Source organism: Lepisosteus platostomus, unplaced genomic scaffold (assembly GCF_059453375.1).
Source record: "Lepisosteus platostomus isolate fLepPlt1 unplaced genomic scaffold, fLepPlt1.hap1 Scaffold_30_H1, whole genome shotgun sequence".
NCBI classification, from domain to species: Eukaryota; Metazoa; Chordata; class Actinopteri; order Semionotiformes; family Lepisosteidae; genus Lepisosteus; species Lepisosteus platostomus.
Genome location: NW_028291658.1, coordinates 128859 through 148142, shown reverse-complemented (window position 1 = coordinate 148142; position 19284 = coordinate 128859). Strand labels below are relative to the sequence as shown.

The 19284-nt window shown below is 46.5% G+C and overlaps 6 non-coding genes across 6 annotated transcripts; all 6 read left to right on the top strand.

Moving 5' to 3' along the window:
- The first annotated feature begins 7925 nt into the window (after positions 1–7925).
- trnav-cac (transfer RNA valine (anticodon CAC)) lies at positions 7926–7998 on the top strand. Its single transcript has one exon. It is a non-coding gene; the product is annotated as a tRNA-Val (tRNA).
- Positions 7999–9561: 1563 nt separating this feature from the next.
- On the top strand, positions 9562–9635 carry trnat-agu (transfer RNA threonine (anticodon AGU)). Its single transcript has one exon. It is a non-coding gene; the product is annotated as a tRNA-Thr (tRNA).
- Positions 9636–11011: 1376 nt separating this feature from the next.
- On the top strand, positions 11012–11153 carry LOC148634744 (U4 spliceosomal RNA). Its single transcript, XR_015933465.1, has one exon. It is a non-coding gene; the product is annotated as a U4 spliceosomal RNA (small nuclear RNA).
- Positions 11154–17912: 6759 nt separating this feature from the next.
- LOC148634743 (U5 spliceosomal RNA) lies at positions 17913–18029 on the top strand. The gene has a single exon (XR_015933327.1). It is a non-coding gene; the product is annotated as a U5 spliceosomal RNA (small nuclear RNA).
- A 391-nt stretch (positions 18030–18420) lies between these two features.
- On the top strand, positions 18421–18537 carry LOC148634742 (U5 spliceosomal RNA). Its single transcript, XR_015933299.1, has one exon. It is a non-coding gene; the product is annotated as a U5 spliceosomal RNA (small nuclear RNA).
- Positions 18538–18928: 391 nt separating this feature from the next.
- On the top strand, positions 18929–19045 carry LOC148634741 (U5 spliceosomal RNA). The gene has a single exon (XR_015933350.1). It is a non-coding gene; the product is annotated as a U5 spliceosomal RNA (small nuclear RNA).
- The last annotated feature ends 239 nt before the right edge of the window (positions 19046–19284 follow it).

Sequence of the window (19284 nt, the reverse complement as noted above, 5' to 3'; positions counted from 1 at the left end):
TGAGATAACATCCCACTGAGTGGAATGTTCTCATTTGTTCTCAAGTGTAAAAAGAGGTGATAATTCTTAATAATTCCGTGTCGCATTAACTAACCTCTTCAGTTTATTCCGCCAGACAGTACATTATTATAATTATATCATTATTAAGTTGTTTAGATACGCAATTCCATATTATATTCCCTGTTAATCAAATTCTAAAAGTATGCATTTGTTAGATAACAAGCGAATTCACAGAAAAGGTTAAATACTATCACTTTTCACAAAGTATATAATCCTAATATGGTCAGAAGGAGCACGTAAAAATGTTTCCCAAATAACAACATGTAAGACTTTGATGCTTAAAATGTTTAGGGAGAAATGGAATACTGGTGTGTATTTTTTCTTTAAACTACCAAGACCAGCAATATACAGTACAGTTTACATACATTAATATGTTTATATTCCTAAATTAAAATCGTTTATGAGCATGTGAAAGGCATGGTGAATCGGAGATTCTCAAGAATTACATTGTATGATTAGAAATGAATGCGTGATCGGATCAACTAAATGCTGTGGTGTTACTTTTTGTCAATGAAAAAATAAACTATTTTCGTTTACAAAGACGGTTACAAAGAATGTGGACCAGGGTAATACTTTGAGCTTACAGCTTGTCCAAGGTCATTCATTATTAATACTCTTAGTAATATCTTCAGTAAAGACTTTGATGCATAAAATATTCCTGCATAATTAAAATATTTATGATAAAGGTGGTAGGTTGTGTACTTTTGTCCAACAGAACAATCTTGCTTTTATAAAATATACCGCCTTTTTAATGTTTAATGATTAACATGCTGTAATACACTGTTTAAATTTAAAGTCTAAAGAGTATACACCTTAAATTCTTAATTGAATAAAGATTGTCCCTCAGCAGTGATCAGGATTCAAAACTGACGTTTTCTGGTGACAGCTCAAATGCTGTACAGGAGAGGTTAACCTTTATTAGCTCCACCTGGCGATTTTACAAGGTGATTCCGGATACTATTAACATAATCTAATTTGCGTCCGGTATGATGCGGTATACTGCGACATGCCCACCGTGTTATACCGCAGCGTACCCCGCTTGTTTTGAATGGCTGCATATGTATATAGACTCTATATATACATTTGGTGCATGCCACAATTTTGGATGGTGGTGGAGGAATAGGGATTTTCTCAACACAGCAGGGACTCCAGTTAAGAATGCTGGGTTTATCTCTGAACTGTTAGAAGCTTTGCAGCTACTGACTGAAGTAGCTGTGGTAATGTGTAAATCACATAATAAAGAAATGTTTCCAGTAACTCGAGGGAACAACTTTGCAGATGCAACTGTCAGGTGAGCAATACTTGTAGAACAGTAGTCTGAGACCTCTGTGAAGCAGAGAAATGGACATGGTTAGAAAAGATTGTGGGGCTGCATGATGATGGGGTGTGGAGCTGACAGCACACCAGACGCCCTGCATGCCCTCACAGCCTAATGCCCTTTATAGCCCGACAAATGCACTCTGTTGGACACCCAGGTGGGAGTCAAATGGTGTGCCGGTTACCCAAAACTGGGTGAGAACCGGGTTTGAAGCCGTAACCACTTATGTGGTATCTGGATGTAATGTTTATCAAAGGAACTCAACTACAGTTCAGGTGCGGGTGCAACAGCTCAAAAGGCCTGCTACTGAGGAACCTTTCAAACCTGGGAAATTGAAAATTGTAAAGGGAAACCTGGGCTCTTATAATCTGTTTTCCTGGTGGGTTGCTGCCACTGCCTCTGTGTCTACCAAACACTTGATAACAGAGATAAGCCCTCGGTGGGCACTGCCCTGCCCCTTGTATTATGATCAAGGAACACACTTCACAGGGAAGGTGTGTCAGGCTGTGGCTGCATTGTTCGGAGTGAGATGGACTGAGATCACCCTCAGTCTGCTGGAACAGTGGAATGAAGGAACAGATCTCTGAAAGATCGACTAGACATCAGACTGAAGGAACGCCATGGGATGCGGGCTGGATCAAACAGAACTGTGTAACAGCCTGTTTGATATCATCACGGGCCAATCAATGAAACTTCCTGGAGGGATGAATTTAGCTGGAGGAATGGATTGTTGAATTTGCTAATTCTCTATTGTAGTATTGTAGGTTGCTAGGACTTAGCAAAGCACATCTATGATGAAGAAAAATATATATCATAATTATAATCCAGATGATTGGGGCATTGGTACATGGCTACAGTCTGTGCTAGGAACATGGAGAGGGTCTCTGGTTCAATACATATTTGTGGGTCTGGTATTATTCGTTATGATCATATCGTTAATATCCTGTTTGAAAAACATGTGGACTAAAGCTGCTGCTTCTGTGCTAATTGTACACCCTGAAGGGATCATGAAGGTCAAAAAATGATTTCATGGGAAAGGTTCTCTTATCTAGTGGCAGAACCTGATGGGTAGAACAATATAGCTTTAAGGGGGGTTACCCTTGGGAGTGATTCCCCTAGATGCAAATGATTATTGTGGTTTGTTTGCTCATAATAAGATGTTTTGCAGGAACGGAACAAAGAGAAATTTTACAACTTCAGCTAGAATTGTTCTGCAAAACGTCACAGCTGAGGCAGGGGAACAATGTGTAGATTTTTCTAAGAGTTATTACCCAGTTGTTGACCAATCTGTTGACCAATGTTGACCAAAAAAGCCTAAGATTATGCTGGGCTCCAGCCCACAGGGATTTACCTGTGCTGTAAGAACTAATGAGTGAATAAGGAGACTGGATTCTGGTGAAAGACTTCAGGAAAAAGAAATGGTGTTCACTCAGGTGGAGGGGGCTGTACCAGGTGCTTCTGACCACTGCCACTGCTGTGAAGGTCACAGAAATGGTGCCCTGGATTCATGCTTCCCACTGTAAAAAGGTCACAAACGAACTGAGCAAAGCGCAGGAGTGATGTCTCCACAAGGACAGATGGGGCTAACCTGCGTGGGACTGATGTGCACAGCCTTTTTCCTTTTTATGTAGAAGCCTGTCACCACCCCAAAAGAGGAAGAATCTAAACACGAAGCCTCTTTGTATACAAACTGGCTGAATGAAACTGATAATGAGGGGGATATGAGTAATTTGTGGTATAAATTTATAAATCATGCTGTAAAGTTAAAGAAATTTAATGCATCTTGTTATATATGTGCTTTAATGCCTCATTCTACAGCCTCACCCATGCGACTTTTTATGAAATGTACTCTTTTATTAATATCACGTTAGAAGGCTTAGACGCTATCAAACAAGAATTAAGGGGAGTTAGATTAATGGTACTTCAGAACAGGTTTGTGCTGGACCTTCAAAATGCAGCATCTGGAGGAGTCTATGCTTTAGTAGGAGACTCCTGTTGTACATATATTCCAGCTAATGACGATGATTACGGAAATATTACGCTCGCTATTCAGCATTTGAAAGAACTAAAAGACAAGGTGAATAAAGAGAGAGGCATAAAAGATACACTGGCTTTTCTCTCCTGGTTAGAATCACTGTTTGGGCCAGGGGGAATGTTTTTCTTTTAAGTTACTAACACCGATTATAGGGGCTGTGATACTTGTCTTCCTGTTTTTATGTTGCTGTATGACATGTATTATTCCAATGCTTCGAAATATGGAAATATGGTACCTAGGGGGATAAACTGTTCATCCTTCCAGTCTGGAGAATTGGCAGCTGTCTGACGTCAGTAAGTGATCCTTAAAAAATTAATAGTTCCATGACAGTGTGCATCACCAGAAAATCAATTTCAATGCATTAAAACTCTTGTTATCCTTCTGATCATTGAAGTGTCATTGCCCCAGCACTGTATACTCTTACTTTTGACGCCTGTCTGAAGTTGGATCCATTTCTAAGAATGGTGACTCACATATCCTCATGCTCAACTTTGGCTCAACCACACAAACTATGAAGTTAATCATCTGCTTTTGCTCCAAGATTTGTGTTACTAGGCTCTCTCCTGGGGATCCTCGTGTTCAAACATTGCCCTTATTGTGGATGATCCATGACAGAATTCAGGGAATTCAGAATTCTGATACCTCAGCTCAGATTCTGACTGGGCAGACTGTCATTGCCTGGTGTGAATGTGTGCATATCTGTTTTTGTGCATGTTCTGTGGCCTGTTGTACAGTACATCACAAATGAAAGGGAAATGGAAAACTAAAATAAGACTCAAGTGTTTTATCTTTCATTAACAGTGTTTCATTAGTATCTATGCTAGATCCTGTCATCCACTGCTTACCACGACAGGCTCTAGCACGGGATAGCAGCTAATACATTTAACAATCTCACTGCACAATGTTGTATATTCAAGGGCTGATCTTCTGTACTTTTTCTTTCACTTTTCATTTCCTGGAAACTCAGTCCTGCCAGGAATAATCTGAGAACATAATCAATCTGAGTGAAATTCTAAGCAGAGGAAGATTGTTTTACAGAGTCAACAAGGTCTAATTCAAGGTCATCAGCACTAACAAGATTCTCTCTGGAGACAGGCGATAAGAAAATTGAAAGTGTGTATTGTTACACAACAGCAGAGACTATGAGTTATGCTATCATGAGAGTGGTGATGGATTTTTTTCATTGCTTAGTTTTGCAGGTTCTGTACATTTGAACATTCAAAGTGACTAAAGTAAAGGAGTTTTCCCTTTTTACCACATAATTCCCAAAGATCAACACTAATAGAAAGCCTAATTCCAGCCAAGATTCAATTACTGTCTCTCAGGCATCCCAGCAGTGGATTTCATGACTTCAGACAGCCATCTTTATCAGTGGAGAACTCAATGCTCTGAGGTTTACTGGCAGAGTCTCACACTGGGTAATATGTTGGTAAATAATGTCCTATGGAATTCTACTATTGATAAATTCTACTATGGAACTGCGATGTGTCCTGAAAAAATCTTCTATGATAGTGGTACAGTCCATCACACCCCACCTACAGCCTTTAAAAGAGAAAAAAAAAACTGACAACAACAAAGTAAGTCTGGTGTAATCAACTAGGTCTTGCAAACATACTTAACCTCTTCCAGCTACCAACATTACAAATGCTGTTTACACATTAGATGGTTATTTTTTGGCTTCTGATATTATGGTGGAAAAAGAGCCCTGGAATCTTTGTAGAAGGACAAAAGACGGAAAGAACAGGCAGTGTAACCATGGCGAAGAGAAGGGAAATATTGGAGAGAGCTTTTTTCATACACTTTTTATCGTTGTTTTTCCAGCCCAACAATGATCAACAAATATGGGCAGGCGTCCTGTGCCAAATCCAATCTACCTTTCTTCCAAGCATACAGGAATGTCAGTGAATTAAATATTGACATATGAAAATACCCAAAAATATGCAATCACACATATGCAGTTTGAGCAAACATAAGACAATACCCAAGTACCACAAACTACCAGGCATCATAAGCAGTTCAGGTGGGGAGCTGTGTCAGCATGCGTAGGCTGCAAAGGAACAAGTAATAGGTCTATTCCATGCTTAAAAGAGAAGAAAGAAAACACAACATTTCAGCCGTGGAGCCCTCACACCTGAAGAAGGCTCCACGGCCGAAACGTTGTGTTTTCTTTCTTCTCTTTTCATCTAGTGTCATTAGCCAGTTCCTGTCAAAATAAAATAGAAAAGGATAACATTCTAGAGAGAGTTTGAAATACCAAGGTACAATTTAAACCATATTTCTTCCACTACAACCACAATATTTTGGAGAGATCGCTGAGCCTAACTGTTCTGGCATGTCCGTTAGCCTCCGTCCTGCTTCAGCAATGAATGCAACGGGGCACATTCTGAGGGAGATGCGGTCAATCAGGTTGCAGGAAAACCATGCTATGCTTTTTTTTGAGATCCTGAAAAGGACAGAGGGGCCATGTATATGTGTGCAGCTGGATATGTTATTGCAGGTGGCGTAGCAAATTCTGCTGAAGCCCCACTGCCTGGTGTGGACGGTAGCTGTGCATGTTGCAGCAGAATTGTGCATGTGAGATCAAGGGGGCATGTCATGTGTTTGAGCACTTCACTCCCTTCCGGAAGCACGTGATTCCCTGAGTCCAAAAAATTTGTAAGTTCTTTGGATGACCTGTGGACCGATCTTTCACGATGAAGAATTCCTTAAGAAGAATAGATCTCGGCCCACCATCCCAATGCCTCCATCTGAAAACAGCAACCTCCCACTGCCCTTAGTCTGCAAGGCAGTCCTTTCAAGTGCGATGATGACGCCGGGACCTTCGTTGCCTATTGTACGAGCTGAACTTTTGTGCTCATCAATTCAAGGCTCTTTCCATCAACTCATCTTGTCTTTTGACGCTTCATGTTTTGTACTCCTTTGACTATCGGCATATCGGGTGACTGCAAACACTGAAGTTCTTGCTTACGGAGTGTGGAACAGTGTTTTCAAGTGATCGCTGTTCTGTCATGTTGACGCCGAGTGAATCTTTCTTTGGCAACATGGGCAGGCTGACAGCAGCGCGAGCTAAAGTAATGGCAAATTTCTTGACTTATTTCTGAATGTGAATGTTCTTTAGAAAAGGGATGCGGCGTTGCTTCTCCCCCGTGTAAAGGTCACGCATTCCAGACGTGGTTATGAGCGAACAGTTGCCGCAAGTGTTTGAAAAGAGCAAGAGAGGAAGCAGCCCTGCCCCGTGTGAGGATCAAACTCAGGACCTTCAGACAATGAGACTGACGCGCTACCAACTACACCAACGAGGCCAGCTGCAGTACACAGCTGGAAAGTTTGCCTCATATGGATTTCAGTCGCCCGTTCCCTAATCTTTAGACGCCCTCTGCTGGATGTTGCATTTGCCTTTTGATCTCACCGATACTTTTTTGGTCTGTTTCTGTTGCGAGTCCGTTTTTCAGATCTCACCTAGCACAAGTCTCTCTGGCTGAAGTGGCCTCTCTGCTTCAGCATCGTGCCCTCACTCAGCCATTAAAAACGTCACTCGGACTTCTGACATGCTGACATGAAATGTCAAGAGAGAGTGGCGGAGACGCTTAAGGCAGAGAGAAGATGAAGAGGGGGCGTGGCTGCAAAATGATTGACAGCTGCATGACGCTCTCCATGCAAGGCGTGACCACAGGCTAAAGGACACCTTTCGGCACATCAAGCTCTAAGCACACACCTGGAGGACGTGGGAAATGATCCCGTTATCTCTCGCATGCAAAGCGAGCGCTGTACCATGCAAGCTAACCCCCCTCGCTGGGGTTATGCCTCGGTGTCACCTAGTGCCGCTTGTTCCCCTCTTACCGGGTGCAGTTCACTGCCCTTCGTCTGCAAGGCAGTCGTGTAATTGCAGCTTTCTTGACTTATTGATGAAGGTCTGACTGGACGAGCGAATGACGCCTCTCCCCCGTCCTCAAGCTCGCTGACAGAATAAAATGGAAAGTGCTGCCGTGGCTCATTGGTTTAGGGGTATGAGTCTCGCTTAAGGTGTGGGAGGTCCTGGGTTCAACTCCTGGATGAGCCCTTGTGTGTTCTTTTTGTCCTCGTCCACAAGACTGGGAACTGCATGGGCGAATGTGAAGAAGATCCTTCTCGAACGTGCAAAACGTGCGAGAAGAGGGGGCGCTTGTTTCCAGCCAAAACTTCTCGCGTGTGAGACGAGCTGACCATCGCTGCAGGAGGTGGGAGGGTCACTCTGGTAGACAGAGCTGACCTTCGGCAATAGGATTTATACTCTCCAAGATGATATTTGCACTTTCTGGAGAGGCGATTTTCTCCACTTCAGTAGCCAGATTTCGTCGATTGCGTGGAGAGGGCTGTAGAATGTGGCAGCGCCTTTCCTGCTCCGTCCATGACAGGCGTGCTGGTCTCTGGAGAGAGAGCACGGTCCATCAGCGCACTCCAATAAAGGCACTGGAAGCAGCTGAATCGCAATGGCGAAGCTCAACACTGGGCCGCTGGGCATATCTTACCACCGTTTCCGTAGTGTAGTGGTTATCACGTTTGCCTCACACGCGAAAGGTCCCCGGTTCGAAACCGGGCGGAAACAGACTTCTTTTGTCGCCACGCACAAAAGGGGATTGGGGATTCGCCTAGCGCTGTGATCGAACAGACCCACTCACCCCTTAGTGTGGCGGGATCTGCACAGTGCATGTCGCAGCGCATCCTGCTTTCACTTCAATGCGCGTCCTGATGTACCCCGGTCTCCCGCATGACAGGTGGGGACAGGTGACAGGTCCTATACTAACGAGGAAGACATCGCTCTCTCCGACCCCCGGCATTGTGTCCCGAACCACCGTGCTGGAAGCCGACGGGTGCTGTGATTCCTTTAAGGAGCAGAAATGACAACCGAGGAGCCGAGAGATCATTTCAGCATTTCGCGTCTGAACGGAAAACACAAACGACCAACTCGGAATGACTTGCCTTTGACGCTTTTCAAAGCGTTCTTTGTGCACGACGACTGCGCCGCCTAGCAGATACAAATGGGTTGTACAACTTTGAACTAGCAAATGGAAGAGGGCTAAGCCCCCTCTCTTTTAGCCCAGGTTCAATCTGTCTCCCAGAATCACCAGGGCGCACACACACACACCCGTGCTGTTGAAGTGCTCTGCTTCATTTCTAAGGGCAACTCAACATTCACTCCTACCCCGAGTGCAGAAAAGACAGTGTCTGCAGCAACAGCAGCTCAGGTCTCTGCACAGGAGCTAAGCTGCCCCCATCTCCTCTGCTCTGCGGCTCCTGCGGAGTGAAGTCCTGCCTGGAGCTGTGTTTGCAGGCGGCGGCTCCCCGCGCCCTGTCTGTGCGTCGTGAAATTAATTAATAACGTTAATAAATTTATAAAGTTAATTTATAAAGTTAATAAAGTTATAAATTAGAAATTAATAACGATATAATTATATTCATGTACCGCAACACAAGAATAGTACACGCTGTACATTGTCTGTCGATAATGTTTCTGTAGTGCTTTTTCAGCACTCAGCACGTGACTGTGCTGGTGGTGCTGTGGGTTAGGTTCCTGACTTCCATATCACACGGTCTATGATTGAATCCCATTGAACTATGACTTTATTTTTTAACAAACATTTCTTTGAAAAAATGAAACGTTTCCCTTGGTCAGAGATTAAATAAAACCTCACTTTTTTTGAGCAGAAGGTTTACTGTGACCTGAGAAGGGCCGGCATCCAATCACGGTGGTACACACACACGCTCTCACCTATATGAGCTACACGGCTACCAAGATGATCTCAGGTGCGCCGAGCTGGTACGGAACATATTGAACTGATCGACGGCGAATTGTCTCTCAGACAGGCTTTTCACCTCTGAGCTCCCTGACTGACAGTGATCAGCTAGGTAGTGAAACAGTCAGCTGCTTCTAAGCCTTAAACAGCTGCATCTCGGCGCTTCCACGGAGAGATGATTTGAAAGCCGAACATCACCCGTTGGGAACAACTTACTATCACTAGTTTAAGAGACTCTTAAGGTCTTGCAGAGGTGCCTGTCTAATAGCATGCACTTTGCAAGCTATAGGTGTTTAGGCTGAGGCAGAATGCCTGTTAACAAAATGTTTTTCTAAAGGTGTGTCCAAGTGGCTGCAAAAGGACAACACTCCTGGGGCGCCGTGGCTTAGTTGGTTAAAGCGCCTGTCTAGTAAACAGGAGATCCTGGGTCCGAATCCCAGCGGTGCCTTCTTTGTTCTGTCTTCTCGAACAGTACTGGTCATTATGGACAACCGCCTACGGCTAGACTTAATTAAATGCAAGTATTCATTTCCTGTCTTTAACGCGACTTGTTTTTCTTAAAATGGATGCAACTTGCAAAACATGAAATACAGACCTTGCTAATCAGCGCTAGCGGCTGGCAAAAAAAAAAGAAGTCAGCAATGTTTTTTTTCTTTAACCTTAACCCTGCTAATGGAGAAGAGTTAATCGACCGAGTCTATGCAGCTTAAACGGTGCGCATGTCGGCTCCTTAGCTGAAAGGGTGGTAAATCACGCTCACCCCAGTCCTTAATCTTTTAAAGAGGATACAAAATTGAACCTAGTCGCCACATCACATACATCCTATTCAACGATAAAAAGGTAACATCTATCCTCGTCCAGAGTAAATCTCACGTTGAGGGCATATTTTTTTCCACTTTACCATGAGTCGGGCTCGGCTGCACAGAGGAGAGAGCAGAGCAATGAGGTCACGGGGACAGGGGAGTCACATGCTGGCGGTTTGAATACGCGGAAGATCACTGAGGGATCCACAGTATGTGGACCCTCCGTGCGCCATCAGTCCGCACTCCGGACTCTGAATCCTGCCATCCGAGTTAAGATCTCGGCGGAACCTGAGGCGCAGTTCCTTCTTAAAACGTAATCTGGTGAGCATTTCTAGAATCGTACTTGTATAGATGCAGCCTTTAATGTGTTGCTAGGTTAAAATTGATGACTTCTTGAACTTCAGTAGGCAACTGCCCTCTTGATTTCGGATTTAATTTCTTTATTACAGGGGCGCTTTTATGAAGACAGAGTCATGTTCAGGTACTTTGCTTGATGGAGGAAGCTCATTTCGGACTCTGTGATCTGCTCACCTGGAAAGGTCTACTGTACTACTACAAGAGAGAAGTAGAGTCTGGAAGAAGGGACAATTTTATGATGCTTTGGAAGGTAATGCTTTTTTTTCTTTGAAATCGAAATGAATCAGAATATCAGTGCAAAAGACAAACTCTTGGTTTGGTTTAAAGAGATATGGTTTTAAAACAGACAAAATGTAGAAAACAGGTGTTTCTCACTTTTGGAAAAGAATGGACCGGGGGTAATATTTTACTAGTTGCAGGGCTGAGATCACTGGGTTACAGTCCTGTAGTGTCACACCAGGGACAGTGGCGCAATGCATAATGCATCTGACTACGGATTAGGAGATTGTAGGTTCGACTCCTACCTGGCTCGGGTCGTTTTAAAACACATCGGGCTATTCCCCAAGTAGCCTGTGCTACTTACTGCATTGTAATCGTACCCAGTAAGAGATTTCCTTCATATAAATGAACTGCACCTGACAGCTTTAGAATAACACCTGGGCTCAGTACGGTGCTGAGAGCTCAGCGTTGCTGTTGTTCTAATTAGCACGCACGATTGTTGCTAGTTGAAAACTTTTCCCAATACCCCGCTTCCGCTGGTTTGCAATACAATCGGCGAAAGCAATTTTTGACAGTCTCGTCAGAGACTGAGCAAGGTGTTTAAAGACAGATTTTGTCATGGTGACATCATGGTAGAAAGAAACGAGCTTGTTACGTCTCAACAGAAACGCTCTTTATCTCTTTCAGCGTTATGCAGAGAACAGCGTCTGTCGAGATCACTTTTGAGTCAGCGCGAAACGCCGTGTGCTGTCAGTTTGATTTCATATTGCTCGTAGCGGCGCCCGGCTTTTGTCTGTCAAACGTTAGGTTGCGCTTCTTCATGCTGCATCGTCGGCATGAGTGGAGCTTTTTAAACGTCTGTACTTACTGCGCCCCATAAGAAATCGTTTGTCCCCGTTCAAAAGAGATTGTGCGATGTCCTGCAGCGTTTGCAAAGCAAACCTTTGACAGTTTGAAAAGAGGAATTTATTGTGCTTCCTGTGTGTGCAGTAGTTACAAAGTTGAAGGTCTTTACACGATCTGCTGCAGTTTTCAGTGGGCGAGCTTTGTCAGATGTCTTGGAAAAACGCACTGTGTTTCGGCTCGGGAAACATCATGGGCAGTGTCCTGCATGTTTTCTGTGTATAGCTGTCTTTTAACACATACAGAATTCATTAGAAATCATTGATTTCTCCAATTAACAAGGGTCCCTTTTGAACCTGCGAGAAGCATTCCTTCAATGTAACAGATTTACTCCGGGGAAAGGCAGCATGACATTGAGAGTAGCTCAAGCTTTCAGCACCCGTATCGGACTGCGTGTATGCAGACACCGCTCAGAATCCCCTGTAAGATTCTCCTTCAATTCCGTTTTGCAGTGCTTTAGCTCTTTCAAAAGGCTTCGCTTTGCTAGTCATAATCCAAGGCTCATGACAGCATTTGAAACCAATTGCCACTGCGTTGGCCAGGAATCGAACCCGGGTCAACTGCTTGGAAGGCAGCTATGCTCAACACTATACCACCAATGCACGCCCACAGGTGCCCTGCAGGACACCACCAGAGAATGCTCACGATTTCGGAAGCTGTCTCCGGGACGTGCTGATTCCACACATCCTGAATAAATCATGATATTGTTAGTTGCTGTAGCTAGACGTTCAAATGAGTTTCATGGCCAGATGGACTGTTTCCTCCAGCGATTTCGATTTTTAAGAACTTTTATTTCCTTTTCACAATAAAATACAGGGCATCACAAATGCTTTACATTAATATACATACTTAAAACAGTATATATGATCACATCTTATTACATTTTGACACGGTACGAGTTACATAGCAACAATTTCTTTTTTCTGAAGCAAATCACATTCTTTACTTAAACATGATAGTGTTTTTCACAGTTTCTTGAGATATTGACCTATGCCCTCTATTTCCCACAGATTTTCTGCTTCCTCCCTCCCTTCTCTCCACAGATCTCTGAGGTAATAGTTCTCTCGGGTGATGAACAGGGCCAGGCTACCTGCAGCCTTGACTGGGATCTTGATGCCTTTGAACAGCCCCATGTTCCTCACTCTCCACAGGGCGTCTTTCCCACTGTTCACCACGGCCCAGATCCTGTCAAACACGTCAGGAGGAAGTTTGACAGGAGAGATGCCGTATATGACGAAAGCAGCGGTCAGGGTAAATTGGGGCGAGAGAGCCTGCAACCAATCTTCAAACTGTGCCCAGAAGGCCTTAGCAAAAAAGCAGGACCACAGGAGATGGGTCACAGTCTCCTCCTCGCTGCAGCCCACCCTAACGCAGCGAGGGCTGGGTGTGAGGACCATACGGTACAAGGAAGTTCGTACCGGTAAGCACTGGTGGACGACACTCCAGGCTAAATCTCTGTGAATGTTGCACAGAAACTTAGAGGATGTGTGTTTCCACACCTTCCTTGTTTGGGCTGATGTTAAAATGCCCACAGGGGTCTGCCTATTGTTCTGGGGTGCAAAGAAATCTTCCAGTTTTTGGACGCTGACATCTCGGAGGGGAATATGGCCAATTGTGTGAGATCTTAGAAAACTTTTAACTGTCCCATAAATTGCAGGGCATGTGTCAGAGAGTGGGACATCCAGCTTGGGTCTGACACCCCACACTCTGAACACCTCCCTACCTACCCAGAGCCTGGAAAAATAAGTCCAGGTACGCGCTGCAGGTGCTGTTGCAAAGCCTCTCAGCACAGAGGCCAGGAAAATGCACAGCAGCTTCGTAGCAATATCTGGGACAGACTTCCCCCCTGAGGGTAGCGGCCTGTACATTATTTCCCTTCTGAGTCTTTCCTGCTTCACACCCCATAGAAATTGAAACATCAATCTCCTCAGCACCGCCGCAACACGGTGTGGGATTGGGAAGGTAGAAGCCAGAAAATTCAAGACAGGCAAGAGCTTGGCTTTGATGACCAGCACCTTCCCTGTCATGGTGAGGTCTCGGTTCTTCCATTGCATCAGTTTTTTGTTTAAGATTGGCAATTTGTTCTGCCAATTTACTGTTCCCATCTCTTCTCCAAAATACACCCCCAGGACCTTAATTCTCTTCTCTTGCAGCCTGAGATCATGTCCTTCTTTTGGCTCCCTCCAGTTCTGATAAAAAATCTCGCTCTTTGATTTGTTAATTTTTGCAGAGGAAGCCAAAGAGAACCGATCACAGCACTGCAGAGCTCTACTAATTGAGGCATTGTCAGAGAGGAGCAGGGTGACGTCATCCATGTATAGAGATGTCTTTACCTCTCCTCCCCCACTTCCAGGTACTGGTATCCCATTAATGGCCTGATCCTGGCGCAAGGCACAGGCTAAGGGCTCCATAGCCAAAACGAATAACAAGGGGGATAATGGCCAGCCCTGCCTCACAACAGACTTCAAAGGGGCGTGATCTATTGCCATTAACCATTACTCTGCTGTTGCTACCTGTGTACAGCAGGTTAATCCACTTTCTCATGATGGGGCCAAACTTCATGTGCTCAAGTACCGAAGTTAAGTACTGCCGGTTTAGGCGGTCAAAGGCCTTTTCTAGGTCTACACCTGAAATGCACAGAGGGAGGGAGCGATCCTCTGAGTACAGACAGACATCCCTCAACAAGGCCAGGTTGTCGCTCATCAGGCATCCTGCTATCCCACAAGTCTGTTCTTTCCCTACCAGTGAGGCCACTACATTTTGTAGGCGCAGGAAAAGGGCTTTGGACAGGATCTTAGTGTCCACGCCTAACAGGCTGAGGGGTCTCCAGTTCTTTATGTCATTCTTTGCTCCTTTCTTAAACAAGAGAGAGATAGTGCCTTCTCTTAAGGAGTCAGGCAGCAATTCTGTCTTATAGCTTTCCTCGAATAGGAGCAGCAGCGGATCCTGAAGCAGATCCCAAAAGGTGCAATAAAATTCTTTAGGGAGCCCGTCAGCACCCGGAGTTTTCCCCTTCTGTAAGCTCTCCATAGCCTGTCTCAGCTCTTCTACTGTCAAATCCCTCTCAAGTACTTCCCTATCTTCTTCACTCAAAACGTTTTCTAGCTTTGAGGTAAAAAAATGAATTTCTTCATCCTTTACCTCTGTAGAGCTGTACATTCTTGAGTAGAAGGCCTCGGTGCAGGAGAGGATTGCACTCGGCTCTGTTCTCTCTCGTCCCTCCTCATCAACTACACTTTCCATGACAGACTTGGAGCCTTCCACTTTCCTGAAAAAGAGGCGAGAACACTTCTCATTTTCTTCCAAGAACTGCACTCGACTACTTTCTTCGGCTATGCTCCGGATGTCCTTTTTTAAAAGGGTGATATCCTCGAGCACATCGAAGCCACTGTGCATCATCGTGTAGAGACGCTGCAGCTGCCTCTGTTTCCTGGCTAGCACTCCTCTCCGTCTGGCAGCAGCCTTCCTTCCCTCAGCCATGAAAAAGGCCTTTGTCCTCACCTTCACCTCCTCCCACCACTCTCCTACTGACCCGTACAGACACTGCAAGGACAGCCACTGTGATAGTTTCTCCTTGTAGCGGGAGACTACCCCCTCGTTCTCTAGCAGCTTTGTGTTGAGTTTCCAGATGCCTGGGCCAAAGCCCTGGAGTTCCACTCTACGACCTAAAGCCTGATGATCTGAGAAGAAGACAGGCTGAAGAGTGACCCCAACAACTTTCACTCTCTCTGAGACAAAGCAATAGTCAATTCTGGAGCTGCTATTCCTCCCTGACCATGTATATCCTGCTGTTGTGGGATATATACATCTATATGTGTCTGAGAGTTTAAAGTCTTGAACTAAGTTTTGCAGGGCCAGTGACCTGGAATCCAATTTTATCAGAGAGCTAGACTGCCTGTCTGTGTGCTCTAAGATACAATTAAAATCCCCTCCCACTATCACGTCTGTGCTACATAACAATAGGTGAGAGAGTGCCTTGAGTAGCTCCACCCTTCCTCCCACGTCAGTAGGGCAATACACATTGAATATCCGCAGGTTAATGGTCCCCCATTCCACATCCACACACAGCAACCTGCCATCTATGACCCTCTGAATACTTTTCAATTTGAATGCCCATCCTTTGAAAAGAATGGCCACGCCAGAGGCTCTGTTGTTATTGTCCCCTGACCAAACAGAAAGCCCTTTATCCCACCTATCTTCAAAGCTTTTATACCTCTCTTGATAGGCTAAAGCACACTCCTGCAACATCAACACATCTCCCTCTCTCTGCTGGAGGTAATCAAAGACAGACTGGCATTTAACTCTGTCATTGATACCTCTGGTGTTAAGAGATATTATGTTTAGAGCCATATTACATAAGAAAGTGGAACCAGTCTTTACAAAACACATTTCTCTTCTGTCTCACCTGGTCCCTTCTTCTTTTTCTTTTTCTTCTTACCAATTTCCTGCCAGCCATCCTCTGAATGAGCCTTCATCAGGGTGGCAGCAGTAAAAGCATTCACGGAGTCCATTTCAAGGAAGGGGGTAGAGGGAGGGGTGGAGGGGTTCCAGCTGTTCCCATCGCCATGCTCTCCTTCCTCCTCGCTCGGGGAGAAAACAGAGTCATTTTTCCTTTTCCTCAAGTCCAGCTCCTGGGAGCACTGAGGGGAAAGGGGTGCAGCCGATGCACCAGTCTCCTCTTCCCCCTCACCAACCATTTGCTGCAGATCCTCTGTGATGGACTGGATGGAGGAGAGGAGGGCATCTGTAGCACTTGCAGAGTCTGAGAAAAGCAGCTCCGCTGAATCCTGGGTATCGTCGCTGGACCCGCTCCACCGGGGGGCCCCACACTGGCCCTCGTTCTGAGGAGCAGGAGTGGGGGAGGGGTCCTCGCTGTTCTCGGGGGTTTTCAAACCCTCGTGCTTGTCTGGTGCAGTCTGTTGTGGGGGCGTAGTGGATTTCTCTTCCACCGGCCCCGGAACCACAGCAGGGCAGATCCTGGCTGGAGGCTGAGACTTTATCAAACAAGGGTTCTTTGTTTGACTTGTTGTTTGCTTTGGCTTTTCGGGCCGGTTTGGCTGAAACAAGCACTGCCTCATCCTTTCTCATTTTGAGTTTATTGGCGTAGGCATGAGGGCAGTTTATAAAAACGTGTCCTTCCAAGCCAAGTAAATTGCACTTTGGCAGCATTGAACAGTCAGAGGCTAAATGTCCCTGTTTGCCACAGGTCTTGCAGCATTTCACAGTGCAGGGCGATGCCAGGTGTCCCACAGCGCCGACACACCTTTGGTTGTCCCACATAAAAAACATAGCCATTGCAGGCGCCCAGCCAGATTGTAGAGGGCAGGTGCCTTAAGCCTCCATTTATATTGTCCGGTAGCAAGCGAACCTTGAATTTCCTTGCTCCTGCTTTTATACCGTCAACATATCTAACCTCAGTTCCATGGTGGACGGTGCAGTACTGGTTAAGCCAGGTGTGAATGTCCTCCGTCTTTTTTGAAGGTACAGGCATTGAGCATTGGTGGTTCAGTGTTAGAATTCTCGCCTGCCACGCGGGAGGCTTGGTTTTGATTCCCAGCCAATGCAGTGGCTTTTGCAACTCGCAACTGAAAACCCACTGAAGCTAAGCGGGTGTGAGCTAGGTCAGTACCCGGATGAGGGTGAGCTACAGGGAAAAACAAAGCTTCCAGCTGGAAGCGGTGTTAATGGTGCCGGCGGGGGGGCGCTCACCCTGAGGTCTGTGCGGGTCCCAATGCCCCAGTATAGTGACGGAGATGCTGTGTTGTAAGAGGGCGCTGTCTTTTGGATGAGATGTAAAACCGAGGTCACAGCGCTCTGTGGTCATTAAAAATGACCACCAAAACCTTTGACAAAAGCTCTTGGTAATTGATGGTCTTCAAAAATGCTTCTCCTTTAGGTACATTTTAAATCAGCTGAAAAATGCTGTGAAATGGGGGGCATTTCAGGCCAGTGTAGGATTTTGGTTACAAGAACCATGAAAGTGCACAAGAAAGCCCGTACACTGAATTACACGGCTTTCTATTCAAAAGAGGACAAAAGAAATTCCCTGAGTTCGATTTTTTGCAGCACTGAGAGGGGCACTGTTGCGAGGCCAGTTAGCTCAGTTGGTTAGAGCGTGGTGCTAATAACGCCAAGGTTGTTGGGTCCGGCCGTCTGATTGGCGTTCTTTTCTTTGGGGGGCGGGAAGTGTCCGGCCGCAGGGGAACTTGGGACCTTGCCTGCATAGCGGCTTCCCAGAGTGCGTCGTTTCCGGCACAGTGTGGCCGGGTGTTTTCCGAGTTATCGCACGGATTGGTCATGCTCGCAAGCCGTGAGCCGCAGGCGATGAGCCCGGAGCTGAACGGGCCCCACTGGCTAGTTTGTAAGGCCAGGTGCATTGCCAACCACGACCGGCAGCGCAGAGGCTTTGAAGGCGGCCTGGGCTCCTGCAGCTGTGCAGCCACGCACTCTGGTTTCTCTTCATCTTGTACAAATCTTTTGCCTTTTACTAAAGATTTCCGTGGAGAGGAGCATGAATGAGTTCCATGCAATTTTTGTGCTTCCCTGCCTTCGGGTGGGGCGCAGCCTGGCTGGTCAAAGAGAGAAAACAAAAACGCCCGCAATCGGTCTTGTTATGGCGATTGTGGCAGTCTGCTCCGCGAGTCCACGGTCTCCGGCCGTCTGATTGGCGCTCTTTTCTTTGGGGGGCGGGAAGTGTCCGGCCGCAGGGGATCTTGGGACCTCGCTTTGCATAGCGGCTTCCCAGAGTGCGTCATTTCCGGCACAGTGTGGCTGGGTGTTTTCCGAGTTATCGCACGGATTGGTCACGCTCGCAAGCCGTGAGCCGCAGGCGATGAGCCCGGAGCTGAACGGGCCCCACTGGCTAGTTTGTAAGGCCAGGTGCATTGCCAACCACGACCGGCAGCGCAGAGGCTTTGAAGGCGGCCTGGGCTCCTGCAGCTGTGCAGCCACGCACTCTGGTTTCTCTTCATCTCGTACAAATCTTTCGCCTTTTACTAAAGATTTCCGTGGAGAGGAGCATGAATGAGTTCCATGCAATTTTTGTGCTTCCCTGCTTTCGGGTGGGGCGCAGCCTGGCTGGTCAAAGAGAGAAAACAAAAACGCTCGCAATCGGTCTTGTTATGGCGATTGTGGCAGTCTGCTCCGCGAGTAAACGGTCTCCGGCCGTCTGATTGGCGCTCTTTTCTTTGGGGGGCGGAAAGTGTCCGGCCGCAGGGGATCTTGGGACCTCGCTTTGCATAGCGGCTTCCCAGAGTGCGTCGTTTCCGGCACAGTGTGGCTGGGTGTTTTCCGAGTTATCGCACGGATTGGGCACGCTCGCAAGCCGTGAGCCGCAGGCGATGAGCCCGGAGCTGAACGGGCCCCACTGGCTCGTTTGTAAGGCCAGGTGTATTGCCAACCACGACCGGCAGGGCAGAGGCCTTGAAGGCGGCCTGGGCTCCTGCAGCTGTGCAGCCACGCACTCTGGTTTCTCTTCATCTCGTACAAATCTTTCGCCTTTTACTAAAGATTTCCGTGGAGAGGAGCATGAACAAGTTCCATGCAATTTTTGTGCTTCCCTGCCTTCGGGTGGGGCGCAGCCTGGCTGGTCAAAGAGAGAAAACAAAAACGCCTGCAATCGGTCTTGTTATGGCGATTGTGGCAGTCTGCTCCGCGAGTCCACGGTCTCCGGCCGTCTGATTGGCGCTCTTTTCTTTGGGGGGCGGGAAGTGTCCGGCCGCAGGGGATCTTGGGACCTCGCTTTGCATAGCGGCTTCCCAGAGTGCGTCGTTTCCGGCACAGTGTGGCCGGGTGTTTTCCGAGTTATCGCACGGA